Raw genomic sequence first — 20,331 nt, forward strand, 5'->3', positions numbered from 1 at the left:
TCTGGGGGTGTCATTTCACATTCAGGAACATATGTTCACTTCCAGTAATTATTTATAAATTTAATCTCATTTCCTTGAAATTGCCTTCAACTCAACATTCCTCAATCCCATCATCATTATCTTAACATAATATGGGAAAAAAATAATTATTCCCATCACAAGCATGTCTACATTTTGGAATAAGTTTTCAATAATAATACCTTAAGTTCTTATGTATTCTTTTACATTTTTTTTCATGGTGCCATAACAACCATTCCCTCCTTTGATTTTCTACATATCTTGTTAAATACCTAGGAAATCTTTGATCCTATTTTAGCCAATTAGACAACTACAGCCCAAAGATGCTAAGCTAGTTACTTACCAAGAAAAGACATGATAATTACAGGGCTAGGCTTTAACTCTAAATTTCAGACTCTACCCCAGAAATCTTTCCATAATTCCAACTTAATTCTTCTAAGAAATTAGAGAGTTGAAAGAGGACTGCTCCATCGAAGTGAAGAATAAATCCACTTAGGGACATTTATATGCTTTGTGATAAAATGTGATGATAAAATTTGTGACAGTAAACCTTTCATCCTATAACTTTACCAGTGGTGCTTGAGGGTTAAGACTGACATACCCAAGTATTTATATTAAATATAGGAAGGCAGCTCATACCAGAGTCACCGGTTTGACAATGATCTAGAAAAAGAGATCTGATCACCCTTCCTGCAACAGGAAAATATTGCCATAGAGATGTCTCAGAGCAACCAAAACAGTGTTGCTCAAGCTTCAAGAGATGTCAGAATCAATCATACGAGTGCTTATTGATAGGGTCCACGTGGGGTCTCATTGATAAGATGGTTTGTTATGTCAACATTGCAAATGAAAAATGAAATCACAGTGATTTGTGAGACTGACCAAATTGCCCAAATAGCATCCTGCTATCTCACTGGTGCTTATCTTCTCAAAGCTGCAAGACCACCAGATTCCAGACCTCTGGCTATGTGACCATCCCTTCAGAGAATTTTTCATTGGTGGGATATAAGAAGGACTCTGTCAGATAGTGAGAACACTGGTTCTTCTTAAGAGCCAGTCACCCTCTCTTTTCCCTCTAATAAATTTCCTTTTCTTGCCTGACTGCCAGGCTCGCTCTCTTTTTCTCTGCACTTGCCTTACACTCATAAAAATGCAAATTCCTCAGGCCTACCTTCAGAAATACTTTCACAATGGGTGTGGATGGAGCCCTGTAATCTGTTTCTAGTGCCTAAGTCATACTTGAGAACAAAAAGTTCTCAACCTGAACCATACTATTCAGGCAGGTTCTGAAGTGATGTCACCATAGCAAGATTTGTACAGGAGTAGTGTGAAAAGCTGTTCCAAACCAGATGTGCATAATACTGCCTGCTCAGAGTTCAGCAACAGAAACTGATGAGATTAGAGGTATGTAAAGTCACCATAAACAATATTGACAACAAGAAATGATACAACAATTTAAGTAAGAAATGACTAACCTGAGAGGTCAGGTACAAAAGCATAAGAAAATGGTCTGCCAGGAGCAAAAAGTAGCAGCAACCATCCAAGGAAATTAGGTCTCTGACTCACTCATGGGCTAGTTCCCATGGCAGGTTTATTCCTAAAAAGAAAATTAGCTGTGAAAGGGTCTGCTAAATTCTGCTATCACACATTTGAAATCAAATATGTAAATTCCTTTATCTGGTTCATGCTGTTGAAGAGAAGTCTTGATTGTGGGTGTGTGTGTGTGTATGTATGTGTGGGTATATTTGGTTTCTCACATAGACTTCTGTATAGAAAGGTTGTGATGTTAGGCAAGCTACATAGATATTTCAACTCATGTAACCCTTTATCTATTTACAATTAGAAACACTGTAGGCATTCTGGAGCCTTTATCAGTTTCTATGATTGTGATAAATGATGACAGTGTTCTTGAAAGCTGAGTCTCCACTGTATTTACTAACAAAAATAAGGTTTCTAAACTTTCCAGCCTGGATCTTCTTCTGCTTGACTGATTGCTCTTCCATTAAAGCACTATTTGTCAACCTTTTTTCATTATTACTCCTTCAAGGAGCCTTTTAAACTAATTTTGGATTTTTTTTTTAACCTAACTGCTGCCCTATGAAATTTTTATGTCACAGATATGTTGCATATAAGTTTATATACTGCAGTTTATATCTGTTTATATATATCATATATATATATATATATATATATATATCTGTTTATATCAGTTTATATCTGTACTTTATACATAAGGAGTAAATTGTTTTGCTCTATCTTTTAAGGATCAACTTTTACCTCCTTGATGTCAATACTGTCCCAATTGAGAATACAGGCTCTTGGGATATTGCAAACTTACTGTCTTGCAATTAAACTTCAGTGTGGTACAAGAGATTTTTCAAAGATTCCAGTTTGGCTTCATGTATCTGCACAATGATTTTAAAGGGTACTGTCAGAGTGATGGGGATCTCCAGGTGACTCAGGGGTAAAGAATCTGTCTGCCAACGCAGGAGATATGGGTTCGATCCCTGGGTCAGAAAGATCCCCTGGAGAAGGAAATGGCAACCCACTCCAGTATTCTTACCTGGAAAATCCCATGGACAGAGGACCCTGAAAGGCTACAGTCCATAGAGTCACAAAGAGTCAGACACAACTGAGCATGCACACATGCATGCATTACAGTGACACTGTAAAAACAATTATGAAATTACGTTCATTTCCTTTGTGCAGAATAAACTATGTTCTGCACTTACAAATGTGAACTTGAATATGTGGGCTCATGATTTAGCCAAATCAACTCATCTGATCTAAGCTTGTCTCTCGGCTGAAAGTCATTGGCAAAAAGAGAAGCATCTCTTACATTTTGTTCCTAGTTCTCAGTTACTAGTATTCAGCTACAAGAACTACACATGAATCTTTCTGGAATTCCTGACTCGACTTTGGCAACACTTGTATTTATTAAACCTCTCCTTGTCCTTTTTTTTTCTGAGACAAGTGTCTGTTGATTTCATCTGTGTCCCCAAATACAATATGTCTATTTTTACACCTGTTCCTCTTCTTGCCTGGAATGCTTTCCTCCTTTCTATCCAAACAAGTTCAAGGCACATTACTTTAGGTGGTTCCAGTCCATGATCTATTTCTTCTTTCTTCTGGCAGCATTTCTTCCCTGTAGTGCTCATTTGGTATATATTTATGCACTCCAATAAGCCAGAATAGAATGCACAAATATACTGCAACAAACTGAGGCTGGAGGCCCTCTTTGCTCATGCCAGTCATCCGTAGTCAAGTCGCTTCAATCCTACTAAACAATGAACAAGTGCGAGAGACAGACTATCCTCAGGGATAACTATTTCTTTGGCAAACAAATATATGAATGCATCTATCTAATGTGGATGTCTCCATGGATGCCACAGTTCACATCTCAGAGCCCAGTGGAAACTTAAATGGAAAAGTCAGAGGAAAATGAAGACCTAGGTGGGAGAGAAGCCTTAAGTCATGCCTGGCTCACATATGAGCTCTGAACATCTGTGGGTATTTTTTTTTATTAATGATGAGTAATTTATTCTAGGATTAAACCCTTAAGTTTTCCTATATCTGAATTCTTAGAATTATTATTTCTTGGTAGTCTCTTGGACATGGAAATATTTGCCAAGACAAAAGAAGACTTAGGTGAGCCCCAGTCACTAATTTTATATAAATGAAAAAATGATGGGCTTTCAGCTCCATGTAAAGAAGACAGTTCTTACAGTAAATGCTGATCAAGGTCAGAGCACACTACCTTTGGAGTTGTGTCCCATGCTACCAGAGGTATTGAAGAATACATCTGACAGCTTGGTAAGGAATTGTTAGAAGGCATTCAAACATCAAATGGAGGCAGGGGGAGACCAGATCATCATTAAGTTCTTCTGCAGCCCCAGGAGATTATAATTCAGATAGTTCATCCAGGGCTGCATGGATAATTCACTGAGAGCATAATATTCAAACAGTATAGGCTATTGTTTGAAGTGCCCGATTCCTTTTCCTTCATGAGGACACACGCTATACTTTCAAACCCTGCTACTTCCTGTGCTCAGTGACAATCAAAGGAATCATCACATTGCAGAAGAGAAAAAAAAAAAAAGTCTTTTTACAATTACTGTTATTACTGCTGCTGCAAAGAAAAGCATTTAATTCCCAGCCTTGTCCTACTCAAAAAAAATGACTAAGAAGCTCTTCCCAGGTGTGGGGTGGCTGTTTTGATTACAGGCTGTTTGAATATTACATTTCTTCCCAGACAGCTACTTTCTGCTGTAGGCAAATTGAGCTGTTTTCATATAAATACAGCCGATGCTTCGACAATGTTTTAATTACCAACTTGAATGGGTAATTGACTGGCTTGTTGTTTTTTTTTCCCCCACATCAAAATCCTCTGAATGACCTCCCTATTTCAGATAGATCCAGAGGAAGATCACTAAACACAAAGTTGAAACATTTCCTAAAATCCCTCTATTATAATACTTATCATATACATTTCAAATTAATATCTTTTGCAAGTAACCCCATGCCTTTTCTTAGTGGAGAAACTTTCATAAAAATAACTAATGTCTGCTGAGCACATACTGTGTGCTAGTTACACAATGACTTCTATTTACTATTTAATTTTATCCTCACAACTGATGAAACAGGGATCTTCATAATCTTATTACATAATCTCATTACCTGATCTCTATAAGATCAGGTGGTGATCCAAGAAGATACAGCCACAGGTAGTGTAGCTAGGCTTCAAAACGATGCCTCAGTTCAGTTCAGTTCAGTTGCTCAGTCGTGTCTGACCCCATGAATCGCAGCATGCCAGGCCTCCCTGTCCATTACCAACTCCTGGAGTTTACTCAAACCCATGTCCATTGAGTCGGTGATGCCATCCAACCATCCCATCCTCTGTTGCCCCCTTCTCCTCCTGCCCCCAATCCTTCCCAGCATCAGGGTCTTTTCCAATGAGTCAACTCTTTGCACGAGGTGGCCAAAGTATTGGAGTTTCAGCTTCAGCATCAGTCCTTTCAATGAACACCCAGGACTGATCTCCTTTAGGATAGACTGCTTGGATCTCCTTGCAGCCCAAGGGACTCTCAAGAGTCTTCTCCAACACCACAGTTCAAAAGCATCAATTTTTTGGCCTACCTGGTTCCAAAGCCTGAACTCTTCACAACAATATATGTTTTAAGCCAATGATCCTCCAGATGTGTTTCCTAAATCATCAGTATCAGCATTATCTGGGAACTTGTTAGCACTATAAATTCTCAGATACCACCCCACACTCTGAATCACAAACTCTACCTTCTAGGTGATATTAGTGCACTTTGAGAACCCCTTCCCCTAAGACAATAATACATGTTCACTCTTTGTCAAGTATGATGCTATGCACAATATAGATTCTAAGAGAATGGAAAAGCTTGGTTTCTGCCAGAAAGTTTGATTTTAAAAAGATTAAAACTATAAAAATGAGTAATGTACAGAAACACACACGCCAAGTATTTAATAAATATTTATTCATTAATTCAAAATAGATTCAGATCATAGGTTGATTTTGTGGATTTGATTTTTCCACATTACTTTTGATTCCCTTCTGTATACATATTCAAGTTTGGGCAATAGTTTATATTTATCAAAAATATTTCACCTTCAGATAACATCATATCTGTATTTCCGAGTCTCCTATGTATTTCTAATGTTTGGATGGCATAAACATGCTGTAAGTACCCTGCATTTTATTTTGATTTTCAGAAGATTTTCTAGTAGAGAAGCATATTTCTTCAAATCTGTGAGCTACAGGGAGCTAAGCTTTGTTTACCAAAATTACGTAGTGGCGGAAGCTTAAATGGGAACGAGTGTCTACAGGTCACATGTTATGACCCATCTCAAGTCCTCAGAGTGATTTTGACTCTATTCTCCAAATGCCTTGGCATTATTATTCACACTGTCAGGTCATCATTTTAGAAATATGATCTTTTAAACAACCTAATTAGCACCTTGTAGAATATCAATACATCAGTTCAGTTCAGTTCAGTTGCTCAGTCATGTCCGACTCGTTGCGACCCCATGAATCTCAGCACACCAGGCCTCCCTTTCCATCACCAACTCCCGGAGTTTACTCAAACTCATGTCCATCGAGTCAGTGATGCCATCCAGCCATCTCATCCTCTGTCGTCCCCTTCATCTCATGCGCCCAATGGCTCCCAGCATCCGGGTCTTTTCCAGTGAGTCAACACTTCGCATGAGGTGGTAAGAAAGTATTGGAGTTTCAGCTTCAGCATCAGTCCTTCCAATGAACACCCAGGACTGATCTCCTTTAGGATGGACAGGTTGGATCTCCTTGCAGTCCAAGGAACTCTCAAGAGTCTTCTCCAACACCACACTTCAAAAGCATCAATTTTTTGGCACTCAGCTTTCTTCAGAGTCCAACTCTCACATCCATACATGACCACTGGAAAAACCACAGCCTTGACTAGATGAACCTTTGTTGGCAAAGTAATATCTCTGCTTTTTAATATGCTATCTGGGTTGGTCATAACTTTCCTTCCAAGGAGTAAGCGTCTTTTAATGTCATGGCTGCAATCACCATCTGCAGTGATTTTGGAACCCCCCAAAAATAAAGTCTGACACTACTTCCATTGTTTCCCCATCTATTTCCCATGAAATGATGGGACAAGATGCCATGATCTTAGTTTTCTGAATGTTGAGCTTTAAGCCAACTTTCTTACTCTCCTCTTTCACTTTCATCAAGAGGCTTTTCAGTTCCTCTTCACTTTTTTGCCATAAGGGTGGTGTCATCTGCATATCTGAGGTTATTGATATTTCTCCCGGCAATCTTGATTCCAGCTTGTGCTTCCTCCAGCCCAGCGTTTCTCATGATGTACTCTGCATATAAGTTAAACAAGCAGGGTGACAATATACAGCCTTGATGTATTCCTTTTCCTATTTGGAACCCGTCTGTTGGTCCATGTCCAGTTGTAACTGTTGCTTCCTGACCTGCATATAGGTTTCTCAAGAGGTGGGTCAGGTGGTCTGGTATTCCCATCTCTTTCAGAATTTTCCACAGTTTATTGTGGTCCACACAGTCAAAGGCTTTGGCATAGTCAATAAAGCAGAAATAGATGTTTTTTCTGGAACTCTCTTGCTTTTTCCAGTGGATCCAGTGGATGTTGGCAATTTGATCTCTGGTTCCTCTGCCTTTTCTAAAACCAGCTTGAACATCTGGAAGTTCACAGTTCACGTATTGCTGAAGCCTGGCTTAGAGAATTTTGAGCATTACTTTACTAGCATGTGAGATGAGTGCAATCATGCAGTAGTTTGAGCATTTTTGGGGATTGCCTTCCTTTAGGACTGGAATGAAAACTGACCTTTTCCAGTCCCATGGCTACTGCTGAGTCTTCCAAATTTGCTGGCATATTGAGTGCAGCACTTTCACAGCATCATCTTTTAGGATTTGAAATAGCTCAACTGGAATTCCATCACCTCCACTAGCTTTGTTTGTAGTGATGCTTCCTAAGGCCCACCTGACTTCACATTCCAGGATGTCTGGCTCTAGATAAGTGATCACACCATCATGATTATCTGGGTCATGAAGATCTTTTTTGTACAGTCCTTCTGTGTATTCTTGCCACCTCTTCTTAATATCTTCTGCTTCTGTTTGGTCCATACCATTTCTGTCCTTTATCGAACACATCTTTGCATGAAATGTTCCCTTGGTATCTCTAATTTTCTTGAAGAGATCTCTAGTCTTTCCCATTCTGTTGTTTTCCTCTATTTGTTTGCATTGAACACTGAGGAAGGCTTTCTTATCTCTCCTTGCTATTCTTTGGAACTCTGCATTCAAATGGGAATATCTTTCCTTTTCTCCTTTGCTTTTCACTTCTCTTTTTTTCACAGCTATTTGTAAGGCCTCCTCAGACAACCATTTTGCCTTTTTGCATTTCTTTTCCATGGTGATGGTCTTGATCCCTGTCCCCGGTACAATGTCATGAACCTCCGTCCATAGTTCATCAGGCACTCTGTCTATCAGATCTAGTCCCTCAAATCTATTTCTCACTTCCACTGGAGAGTCATAAGGGATTTGATTTAGGTCATACCTGAATGGTCTAGTGGTTTTCCCTACTATCTTCAATTTAAGTCTGAATTTGGCAATAAGGAGTTCATGATCTGAGCCACAGTCAGCTCCCGGTCTTGTTTTTGCTGACGGTATAGAGCTTCTCTGCTTAATTTATTGAGTGGTTCTCAGCTCTCCCCAAGAGAGCACTTTTCATTGTCACAATAGCTGATTGGTGTTACTAGTATTTATCAGGGTAAGTTGAGTGAAAGTGAGAAGATGTGACCCCAAAATATACCACTGCTGCTTATTTAACTTATATGCAGAGTACATCATGAAAAACGCTGGGCTGGAAGAAGCAGAAGCTGGAATCAAGATTGCCGAGAGAAATATCAATAACCTCAGATATGCAGATGATACCACCATTATGGCAGAAAGTGAAGAACTAAAGAGCCTCTTGATGAAAGTGAAAGAGGAGAGTGAAAAAGTTGGCTTAAAGCTCATTTAGAAAACTAAGATCATGGCATCCAGTCCCATCACTTCATGGGAAATAGATGGGGAACCAGTGGAAACAGTGGTTGACTTTATTTGGGGGGGGCTCCAAAATCACTGCAGATGGTGATTGCCACCATGAAATTAAAAGATGCTTACTCCTTGGAAGAAAAGTTATGACCAACCTAGACAGCATATTAAAAAGCAGAGACATTACTTTGCCAACAAAGGTCCATCTAGTCAAAGCTATGGTTTTTCCAGTAGTCGTGTATGGATGTGAGAGTTGGACTATAAAGAAAGTTGAGCACAGAAGAATTGATGGTTTTGAACTGTGGGGTTGGAGAAGACTCTTGAGAGTCCCTTGGACTGCAAGGGGATCCAACCAGTCCATCCTAAAGGAGATCAGTCTTGGGTGTTCATTGGAAGGACTGATGTTGAAGCTGAAACACCAATACTTTGGCCACCTCATGCAAAGAGTTGACTCATCGGAAAAGACCCTGATACTGGGATAGATTGTGGCAGGAGGAGAAGGTGATGACAGAGGATGAGATGGTTGGATGATATCACCGACTCAATGGACATGAGTTTGGGTAGACTCCGGGAGTTGGTGATGGACAGGGAGGCCTAGTGTGCTGAGGTTCATGGGGTCGCAAAGAGTTGGACACAACTGAGCGACTGAACAGCAACAAGAGCTTAGAAGAGGAAAGGGAAAGTTATTTTTCTTCCCCAAGCCTAGTGATGGAGATGATGAGGGATGAAAGTGGTACAAGATAAGTTAACAGAGGCAAGCAAGGAATAAATCCTATTTGGCTTCACAGGTCTTAGTAATAGCATTCAGATTATATTTGAAGAGCATGTGAGGCTACTGGAATTTTTTAGGGAGAAGAGATGTAAAATTTTTAAAAGATGACTTTAGCTCTAACTACAATGAGGAGAATGAATCACCAGCATTCAATAGATACTTATTTAATAATTAAGAGCCCAAATACATTCATGCATGAATGAATGAATAAATCTTTGCATTCAATGATGCAAAAAAAAAAAAAAAAGAAAGAAAGAAAGAAAACGCCAAGGGCTCCACCCTTATGCTAGACTCACACCTCCCCTCCCATCTTTCCTACTTTGCCGTGTGACCACCCATTAGTCCCTTCCTGAGCCTCAGGATCCTGATAGAACAATCCTCCTTGAAGATCCCCTCCAGTTCTGAGATAATTCAGTAGCTCCTGCCAGCCCCGCCCTACTGCCAAGGCTTTCAAAACTTTAAGCAGCTGAAAAGAAAAGCTGCTGAATGTCTCTGCTCTGTTTATCAGCATCAGTGTGGCATTTTGTCTGCAGCTGGCGCCCTCTCTATAAGACCACTCAGCATCTATAAGCTGACTAATTTCCATGTTGATTGCAAAGCTGGAAATGTATACACTTATCATTCTTATTCTTGGCCCAGATGCTTTGTGGCAGACAGTAGCTCTGACGATGGGGCGCTGACACCACTTGCTAGTTATTGTCTGATGTGCAATTGACACGAGTGGGTTTAGAAGGAGACACAATTTGATAATCAGAGTGCATCTGCAAAGCAATCATGAGCCACATTATGAAGAAAATGCAAGTAAAACTGGGGATGCAACTGACTTATTTTTGACTTCCCTTATCCTAGCAAAGACGGAGTAAAGAGGTATTGATGTGTGAGCCAACTTTTTTTTTTTTTTAATATAATGAGCCTCTCTTAGAATTTTGAATTTCTGTAAGTACAGCAAGTGACAGGCTATAAAACAGTGCTTTCACATATATGATTTCATTTTGCAAATGCATTGTATTAGAGTTATTAAGTAATATGTGTTTGATGAAGATATTAAAACCACACAGAAGCATACAAAATTGAAATAAAGTATTTCTGAAGTGAATGCCCAGTTTACCCTGTATGATGCAGTGGCTTAGATAAGACTCTACATAGTCAGACTAAATGAACTTGTACCCTGCTTTCACCTTTTAGGATGATTTTCTGTTCTAACTCCAGACATGTTTTTTTAATTCTCTTTACCTCATCTCTGCTAAATGGAAATAATAGTAGGGCCTATGTAAAAGAGCTGTGATAGGGAACTTTATGACTGTACAATGTAGAATAGTGCCTGGTACGTATAAAATCTTCATCAATATCTGCTATTCTTTTCATCCATTTCATTACTCTTCCACTCCAAAGCCAACCACATCTGGTGAGTACCCTACAGTTCTCAATTTAAACATTCATCTACTTATGAACATTTTATCTCTATTTTATTTAAATAAGACTATAAGCTACAACAAATTTTAAAAAAATTTTTTAAATTAAAAATACATCATAGATATTCTCCTTGTCAATATATAGATCTGCACCATTAATAATCACATAGTCTTGAACATGGGTGGGCTAGCACTTGTTTAACTTCCTTGTCAGTTTATCTTTGCACATTCCTAAGAGTTTCTCTATAGGACAGATTCTGAGAAGCACAAGATCTTCTCAGCTATATTTTTGCAGAAACTCTAAGGGGAAACAGGGTAACTGAGTGCCACAAAAGAGATTAAATTCCAGAAATTTAGGAATTTCCCTAACATTTCTCAGAGAGTACTTATAGCACATAGTAGAGGTAAGGCAAATATTCAGGTCTTCTGATTCCAAACCCCAACTCCCTGGGTATGTCTGATAAGCTCTATAGCCTACAGTGTTTTTCATGTTAAAAACCGTAATAGATTTATTAGCTCTGGCTACAGATGGGCCTGTTAGGCCTAACTATAAACTGAACATGCAAAGCCAGCCAACCCTGCTTTTTATCCATGCCTGTAGAAAGATCCCCAATCCCTAAACATGGATTAAGGATAATATTTGCTGAGAACTTAATACAGTAAACATACTGCACAAAGGATTAAAAGGAAACAAAGTTGAATCAGACTTTGTAGAGAGATGTCCTAATTCAGCTCATAGTCTAGCAGGTAAAATCACTGTGCCTACATAACTAAAATACAGGGTAGCTTAATTATTTGGGGGAATCGACAAAAACAGCCTTTGAGAGTTTAGTAAAGGAAAATTGAAGTACAGCCTACCTGTTTTCTTTACCCCTTAAGATCTCCAATACCACATCACTAAAGTAAATTAGGTATGGTGTTAATACTATAGCCTCCAGTATCCTTTAAGACTCTAAATTGAACCACAAAATAATCATTCACTCATGAATCAACAGCAACCTTGAACTCAGCCACAAAGTCTTAGCCTCTGTCAGCCATTTGTGAACATACTTTGTAAGGTATAAGAATTGTTAAGATTAAGTGGGTAAATGAGATGGTGTACCTCTAAGGTTGCACTTTTTGGTCAACTTTATATCATATTCTGGGAATATTCATCCATGTGAATTACAGGACATTTTCCTATTTAGTTGTCATTTTGATATTTTCAAGAAAACAAAAGTAATTATAGTACCTGTCTTGCAGCTCATTGTCAAGCAGTTAACAGAATCTTTTCACAGAACTTACTAGTCATTATTCTGGGGCTTTTATAACCTTGGTTTGAATCTACCACAATAAAATGAAATTCTGTTTCTTTTTGGTGTTTGTGGTTATTTAAAATAGACAAATGGACAGATGAAGTGCTCCTTACCACACTTATACCTCAGATGACTCTGCTTTTTTCTATAGACACAAAACTAAACAGCAAAAGCTTCAGCTATCTTTACTATAAATCAGTGTTAGTTATTAGGGAACTTAACATGTTGAATATCCTCCTCCTAGCAGTTTCAGATACAAAATTGATTGCTGGTGTTCTTTGAAATTCTTATTTTCCAAAAGACTGATGCCATTAGCTTTCATTTAATTTTCCAGATGGAAACAATCCAGTACAGAGAACTGCTGCTTTATAATTCCACCTCCTGTGTGATCAGTAATGAAACTATGGAAAAGAAGGAGGTGGAGGAATTATCACCAGTATCTCAGTTAATAGTAGTCAACTCTAGAACATCAAAATAAAATATTTACTGAAAGCCTTGAAAGCATTTATGAGTTGGGAAAGAAAAAAAGATTAATTTGACTGATTCAGTGTAAATGAATCAGAAGCATATGTCTTGATTTTCTCAATATGGGAACATGGCTGACAAAATTCATTTAAGCTTTACAGATCCTTGAAAAGGGATTTGACAGACTGAAATTATATCTGTGGTATTCTATAAGCAATGAAAATAACTCTTAAATTAAGCACAGATTTTTTTCTTCCCCCTGCAGTGGGTCAGGAAACCTAACTGCATAATAACAGCTTCCATTTCTATAGTTCTGCTTTCCCCTGCTCAATAATCCTGAAATCGTGTTACCAGAGTGATCATTTTTCCCTTCTGTACTTATAGCAAGACTGCTCTATGAAGCAGAACACACACACACACATGATATGTCTAGTATGTATATACTGTATCTAGCGTATGCATATATATACAAGTATATGTGTACATATATATGTGTATATGTATATATGTATATGTATAAATATGTATATATGTGTACATATATACATACATATATATGCACACACACATATGGAAAGAGAGAGAACACATACATGACATTCAGTTAAGTATAAATTTCTGATTAACAATAATATTTTAATATAAGTATAATCCATGCAGTACTTGGGGTCACATTTATACTAAAAATAGTATTTAAATTTTTCTTTTTAGTACAAGCATGTGCCATGCAATTTTTGGCATCTGCATATATTAAAATGTATTTGTTGTTTATCTGTAATTCAAATTTAAATTTTAACCAGTCACAGAATACATTACAGGGATGTAACATAAAGCATGGTAACTAATAATACTGTATTGCACATTTGAAAGTGGCTAAGAGAATAGATCTTACAAGTTCTCACCACAAGAAAAAACATTTGTAACTATATATAGTGATAAATATTAATTAGTCTTACTGTGGTGATCATTTTGCAATGTAACAAATATTGAATCATTATGCTGTCCACCTAAACCTAATATAATGCCATACATCAATTGTCAATTAAAATAAAAGTTTAAAAAAAAAATAAAAGTTTAACTGGATATTCTGTATTTTAACCTAAATCTGACAAGCTAGTTCTATTGCCTCTCCAAACTAGATAAATGAGACAAGCACTCCAGTTTGTGGGCTAGGCAATTTTTCTTTCAAAGAAGAAAACATCTAGAATAAGAACAACCTAGAAGAGCAGAAATTTCATCAATATTGGTTTCAGAAAAGAAAGGCTCACCACTACAATTACATAAGGAACATGATCATGGCTTTTATACACATGACTCTACTGGTGTTCTGCTAGAAGCTCCTGCCTACTTTCAATCATCGTATGGAGGAATTAAGTATGCTTAGAAGGAGCATGGTACATATATTTTATTTGGGGGACTTAACAGGAAGGCAGAGAATATGAGGTTACTGCCCACTTAAACGGGAGAAGAAAGGGCAAACACTGAGGAAAAAGACCAGCCTGATACATGTATGGGTACTAAAGGGGGCGCAGTATACTAGAGAAGGACGCAGACTAAGAGTCAATAGTCTGTGCATTTCATCCTATATTTTGTTTACTATTATATTCACAGTTCTAAACATTGTGCTTGATGCTGTGGGTACTCAACAAATATTTGTGGAATAAATGAATGAATGTACTTTCCCATTGCCAAAATCAAAGGATGAAACCAGGTCATATAGAACTCTAATATTTCCAACTATGTCTAAGTATCTCAAGATGTATCTCTGGGGTTATCTTAGAAGAAGAAGGGGTCAGAGGCAGGCAGAGAGATCTAGGCATACCCATAATGCTTCAACCAAAGAACTTCCTTGCCATTCTTTCTTTTTCTGCACTGAGGTTAAGATGAAATTTCATCTAAAAATGATACACTGGGGGCTTCCCGGGTGGTCCAGGGGTTAAGAATCCACCTGTCAATGCAGGGGACATGAATTCGACCCCTCGTCTGGGAAGATATTACCTGCCATGGCAACTAAACCCACATGCCACATCCACTAAGCCTGTGCACCGCAATGAGAGAAGCCGCCACAATGAGAAGTCTGAGCACCTCAACAAAGAGTAGTCCCTGCTTACCACAACTAGAGAAAGGTCATTGGCAGCAGTGAAGACCCAGCAGAGCCAATGATAAGTAATGTAATAGATAAAGAAAAATGATTCACTGGAAAAATTAAATAGTTGTAAAAATATAATATTTAGAAGATATATATTAAAAAAAAGAAAATATACCTTCGTCCTAAGTTCTTCGAATCCATCCACAGCCTGTCTCCAAAACAGAATGTCCACACATTTGCTACAAGCCAGCAGAAAGTGGCTGACAACACAGTCCTGAAAGACAGGAGATTAAAAGCAAACTTGAAAAAAAAGTGTTTCTTACTCTTAGTAACAGTGATTTTTGCCTGTTGAACTACAATACAAAAATGAGGAAGAAAAAATCACGTGCAATCTCTCCAGCAGTTTGTTATACTGAAAATACGGCATAATTGATTTGACAAATGCACCAAGGGAATACAAAACCATAGTCAGTTTTTCTGTAGTGGTTGTATCTATACTGACAGAAGCCTAATTGCATAATTTATTATTATGAAATAAATTGTAGAGATTACAGGTATACATGGTAATCTGCAGGATGTTTTACTACCTTTTGTGTAAATCACAGTTGGCATTTTTTGTTCAATATATAAGCCAGTCTTCATTTTGACCATGTACAACTATATTCCAATTGCTACGCTAAGTGTTTCAATGACCTGTGTAATCCATTCAGTGTGATATTTCTGTCCCCACCTCCACCTCCAGGAAATTTGGACCTGTCTCTAGCTCATCAGCTCAGATGAGGATGTTACTGGGGATGGAAGAAGGGAACTTTAAAAGTGCCCTTGAACTTTGTTCTTCTCTAAGAAATAGGCTTCCATGACTGCCCATGGAAAAGAATTCCAAATTCTTCAAAGTCCTTATCTCTAGCCACTCTCCTTTAGCATTACCACATACCTACTACATCACAGCTACATATGATTACTTGCCAGTCACTGAAAATTTGATCAACTTTTCCTTCTCTGATCCTTTGTTGATTTCTCTGAATCCTCAGATTCTACAGACATATTAAAAGGTCTACATGTGTAAACCATTTTAACATTAGACACGCTTCTAAGAACATACCTGCCATTAAAAGGACAACGGACTTCTGATGGTAGGAAAAAAGAATAAACATTGCCCTATTTTTCCTGCTAACTACAAATGAAACTTCTTATATCAAACAAATATAAGAAATTCTGAAAGGTGAGGTGGAGGTAGCAGCCTAGAGCAGGAACTGTGGCCTGAACAATGAATTGTGTTGGTTTTCTTCTTGCCTCATATACCCCAGACTGGGTGCTGCAGAAGCCAGTAACTGGGACGTGCCAATGGGCATAAGAACAACAAAAGACACAAAAATTGCTACCAAAGGGAAACAAAACGGGCATTACTCTTCTCCCCTCTGAGTGGTATGACAAGAGACCTGATGAAGAATCAGGTCTTCACACCACCAGTGGTAATAAGGCCACTGCTCCACCTTAGTGTCAGTGGGGGCCACAGCGAAGTAAGGCAGGCTCTTCTTATAGCAGGGGAGATCCCAGAGGAAGCTTAATGGGAAACATTAAGTTCCAACAACATTCAGTAATGAGGAATTCCTCACCCTAAAGTGTTAATGGAGGCCAAGTGGGAAACCTGGACTTCTACTCCTAAACGGCTATATCAAGGTAAAACCCTCCTACGTTTCCACTGCCAGATGAAGTCAGAAAGTGCCAATAAAAACACAAGGTATAAATAAGATCCAAACAACACTATCCCATGTATCTAGGTTTTAATTAAAAATCACTCAACATATGAAGAACCACAAAGACATCAAAGTGAATGAAAGATACAACAGATGCCAGCATTGAGTTAAAAGAGAGGCTAGGCTTTTCTGAAAAAGGTTTTAGAGCAACTATCATAAAAATGCATCACCAAGTAATTAATAACATATTTGAAACAAAATAGAAAAATAAAGTCTCAACAAAGAAATGGGTATAAAGAATAAATAGAAAGTATACATTTTCAAATATGGTAGCTATCCCTTGCCAAAAAAAGTCAATGAATAGGCTCAAAAGAAAAGGTACAGAAAAGAAAGAATAGAAATTACCCAATATGAACAAAGAGAAAATGAACAAAAAATATAGAGCCTCAGGGATTTGTATGTCTATGAAAAAAAAAAGATTTAACATTCTTGTCATCCAAATCTTGGTAAGAATTGAAATTATAGTGCTTTGTCTGACTACAGTGGAATCAAATCACAAATCAATAACAAAAAGATAATAGAGACATCTCTAATTATGCTAAAACTAAACAATATACTTCCAAATAATCCATGGATCAAAGAGGAAAGCTCAAGAGAAATGAAAAAAATGTATTGAAATAAGTGATAATAAAAATATGACATATCAAAGAAGATGAGAGACATATGAAGAAATGCTGCATGTCAAAAAAAAAGACCAGCCACATAATAACCATTTAATAAATATTTGTGAAAAAATGAAAACAAAGAAAAATGCAAATTAACAATTATTAGAATGATCAAAATCCAAAACACTGAATCCATCAAATGCTGATTAGGATGTGGAACAGCAGGAACTCTCGCTCATTGATGGCAGGAATACAAAATGGTGCAGCCACTTTGGAAGACAGTTTTGTGGTTTCTTATACGATTAAGCTCCAGTATTTGGCCACTTGATGCAAACAGCCGACTCACTGGAAAAGACCCTGATGCTGGGAAAGATTGAAAGCAGAAAGAGAAGAGGGCAACAGACGATGAGATGGATGGATGGCACCACCAATCAATGGACATGAACTTGGACAAACTCTGGGAGATGGTGAGGGACAGAGAGGCAGTCCATGGGGTTGCAAAGAGCTGGACATGACTTGGTGACCAGACAACAACTACAAAACAACTGAACATTCTCTTACCTCACAACCCAGTAATCATACCCCTTTGTATTTACACAAAGGTGTTGGAAACTTGCATTCACTCAAAAATGCACACAAATATGTTTACAGCAGCTTTATATTTATAACTGCCAGAACTTTAAAGCAACCTACCTTCAGTAAGGTTAATAAACAGATAAACAGTGGTACATCCAGACAATGGAATACTATTTAGCACCAAAAAGAAATAAAGGATTACAACTTTAAAAGACATGTAAGAATCTTAAATGGCTATTACTGAGGGAAGGAACCCGATCTGAAAAGGGTACATACTATAAAATAATTCCAAGTATATGACATACCAGAAAAGGCAAACCACAGAGACAATAAAAGGATCGGTGATTCCCAGGGGTAAAGGGGGAGGGCAGGATGAATAAGCAGAGCACAGAGGATTTTTAGGACAGCAAAACTATTAAATATGATAGCAAAATGATGGACAATTGTCATTATATGTTTATCAAAACACATAGAATGTAGAACACCTAGAATGAATTGTAATACAAATTATGGATTTTGGGTGATTATGATGTGTCAATGGAGGCTCAATCAATTTTAAGAAATGTACCACTCAGGTGGGGATGTTGATAAAGACAAAGGCTTATACCTATATGGAGGCAAGGGGTATTTAGGAAATCTCTACCTTCTCCTTAATTTTGTTATGAATCTCAAATTACTTAAAAATAGTTGTAAATAGACAAAGAAACACACACTATATTAAAAATCATGTGGCACAGCTAACACACTGCTGTGAGAAAAACTTACAGTACTAACATACATTGAAAGTGAAAGTGAAAATCACTCGGTCATATCCGACTCTGCAACCATGGACTATAGCTCAGACTCCCCTGTCCATGGAATTCTCCAAGATACTGGAGTGGGCAGTCATTCCCTTCCCCAGGGGATCTTCCCAACCCAGGGACTGAACCAGGTCTCCCACATTGCAGGTGCATTCTTTACCATCTGAACCACCAGGGAAGCCCAGAAATACTGGAGAGGGTGGCCTAACCCTTCTCCGGCAGGTCTTCCCAACCCAGGAATCAAACTGGGGTCTCCTGCATTGCAAGTGGATTCTTTACCAGCTGAGCTACAAGGGAATCCCAAAAATACATACCTTAGAAAAGAATAAAATTCACACATCAATAAATGAAAGAGCAGAAATAGATTAAAATGTAAACAAAAAAAAGAGAAAAATCAATGAGATAAACAAGTGGCTCTTTGAAAAGATCAATAAAATTGACAAACCTCTAGCAAGACTGACAAGCACAAAAAGGGAAAAGATGTAAATTATTATTATCAGCAATGACAAGGGTTATTATCACAAACCCTGTGACATAAAAGAGATAATAAAGGAATACTATGATCAATTTTACACACATAACTTGGAAAAGAGATGAAATGGACCAATTTCTGGAAGCTACCATAGTACACTCAATATGAAATATTAAGACTAGCCTTTTAACTATTAAGGAAATGAGGTTTATAATTTAAAAACTCCCATCAAAGTAAAATCTCCAAGCCCAGAAGTTTTCACTGAAAAATTCTATCAAATCATTAAAAAGAAGTAACACCAATTCTACACAATCTCTTCTGGAATGCAGAAGAGGAAGAAATACTTTCTAATTCATTTATGAAGATAGCATCAAGGTGATACCAAATCAGACAAAGAAAGTATAAAGAAAGAGACTATAGACCACTATCTTTTATTAATATGACCACAAAATCCTTAACAAAATATTAGCAAAATAAATAATATATAAAAAGAATTATAAAGTAGAATTTGTTCCAGAGATGCAAGGCTGGTTCAACATTCAGAAGTCTCCTGGTAGTCATGTAGGAACACCTGGAACTTACTTCCTCCCACAAACATAACAAATCTATAACTAAATATAGAGTAATTCTCTCAGAAAGGGACCTGAAAATTGGATGAACAGAGCCTCCACAAAAATGGGTAAAATGACAGCATCAACACAGTTGGAAGAGGCAAAGATACGGGCTGGTCTAGGGAAATGCACACCATATCTGCAGCAATCCACAATTGAGAACAAACACAAAGGTACAAATATTCCCTGAGAAATGAATGATTTGAGCTCCACATCAAGCACCATAACCCCTAGGTCCTTCACTGCCAAGACAAGCCCCCTGAAACAATTGGACTTGTAAATCAATAGGGAATATGTCCCCCAAAATTACATAACTGCAGTGAATGGAAAATTCACTCATAAAGCATTTGTGTACAGACTCACTTGGCCTGAAAACCAGTGCAAAAACATCAGCTAAAAGTGCATGGAACATAGGCAAAGGGAACCCACATACTAACCCTGAATGCCTGAGGATATGCAGGAATCAGGTGGGACACCTCTTGAGGAATTGGCAGGAGCCACTTATGTGATCTCGGCTTACTTGATAATATCAATGCTGCTGCTGCTGCTGCTGCTGCTAAGTCACTTCAGTCGTGTCCGACTCTGCTAGGAGGTGTCATTTTGGAATTCTCCATTTAACCTGTCAGTGCCGATTGGCATACCCACTGATAGCCCTACTCACAGCTGCACTTCTGCTCAGCCTCACAGCTGGCTGAGCCTTGACACCACATACCAGTACCCTGTGACCCCACAAATCAGGAAGGCAAACACAGCCTACACAGGGGAAAAGCACTGAGTACCTAAATCTGGTGGTCATTTTTCATTTTGCTATTCTGTTTGGGTGAATTCTACTGTTTTATCTTATGGCTCACTATTTCATTCTTATACCTCATTCAGTGTTCTGTTGAACCCCTCGT

This window comes from Cervus elaphus, chromosome 9, assembly GCF_910594005.1.
Source record: "Cervus elaphus chromosome 9, mCerEla1.1, whole genome shotgun sequence".
Classification (NCBI taxonomy): domain Eukaryota; kingdom Metazoa; phylum Chordata; class Mammalia; order Artiodactyla; family Cervidae; genus Cervus; species Cervus elaphus.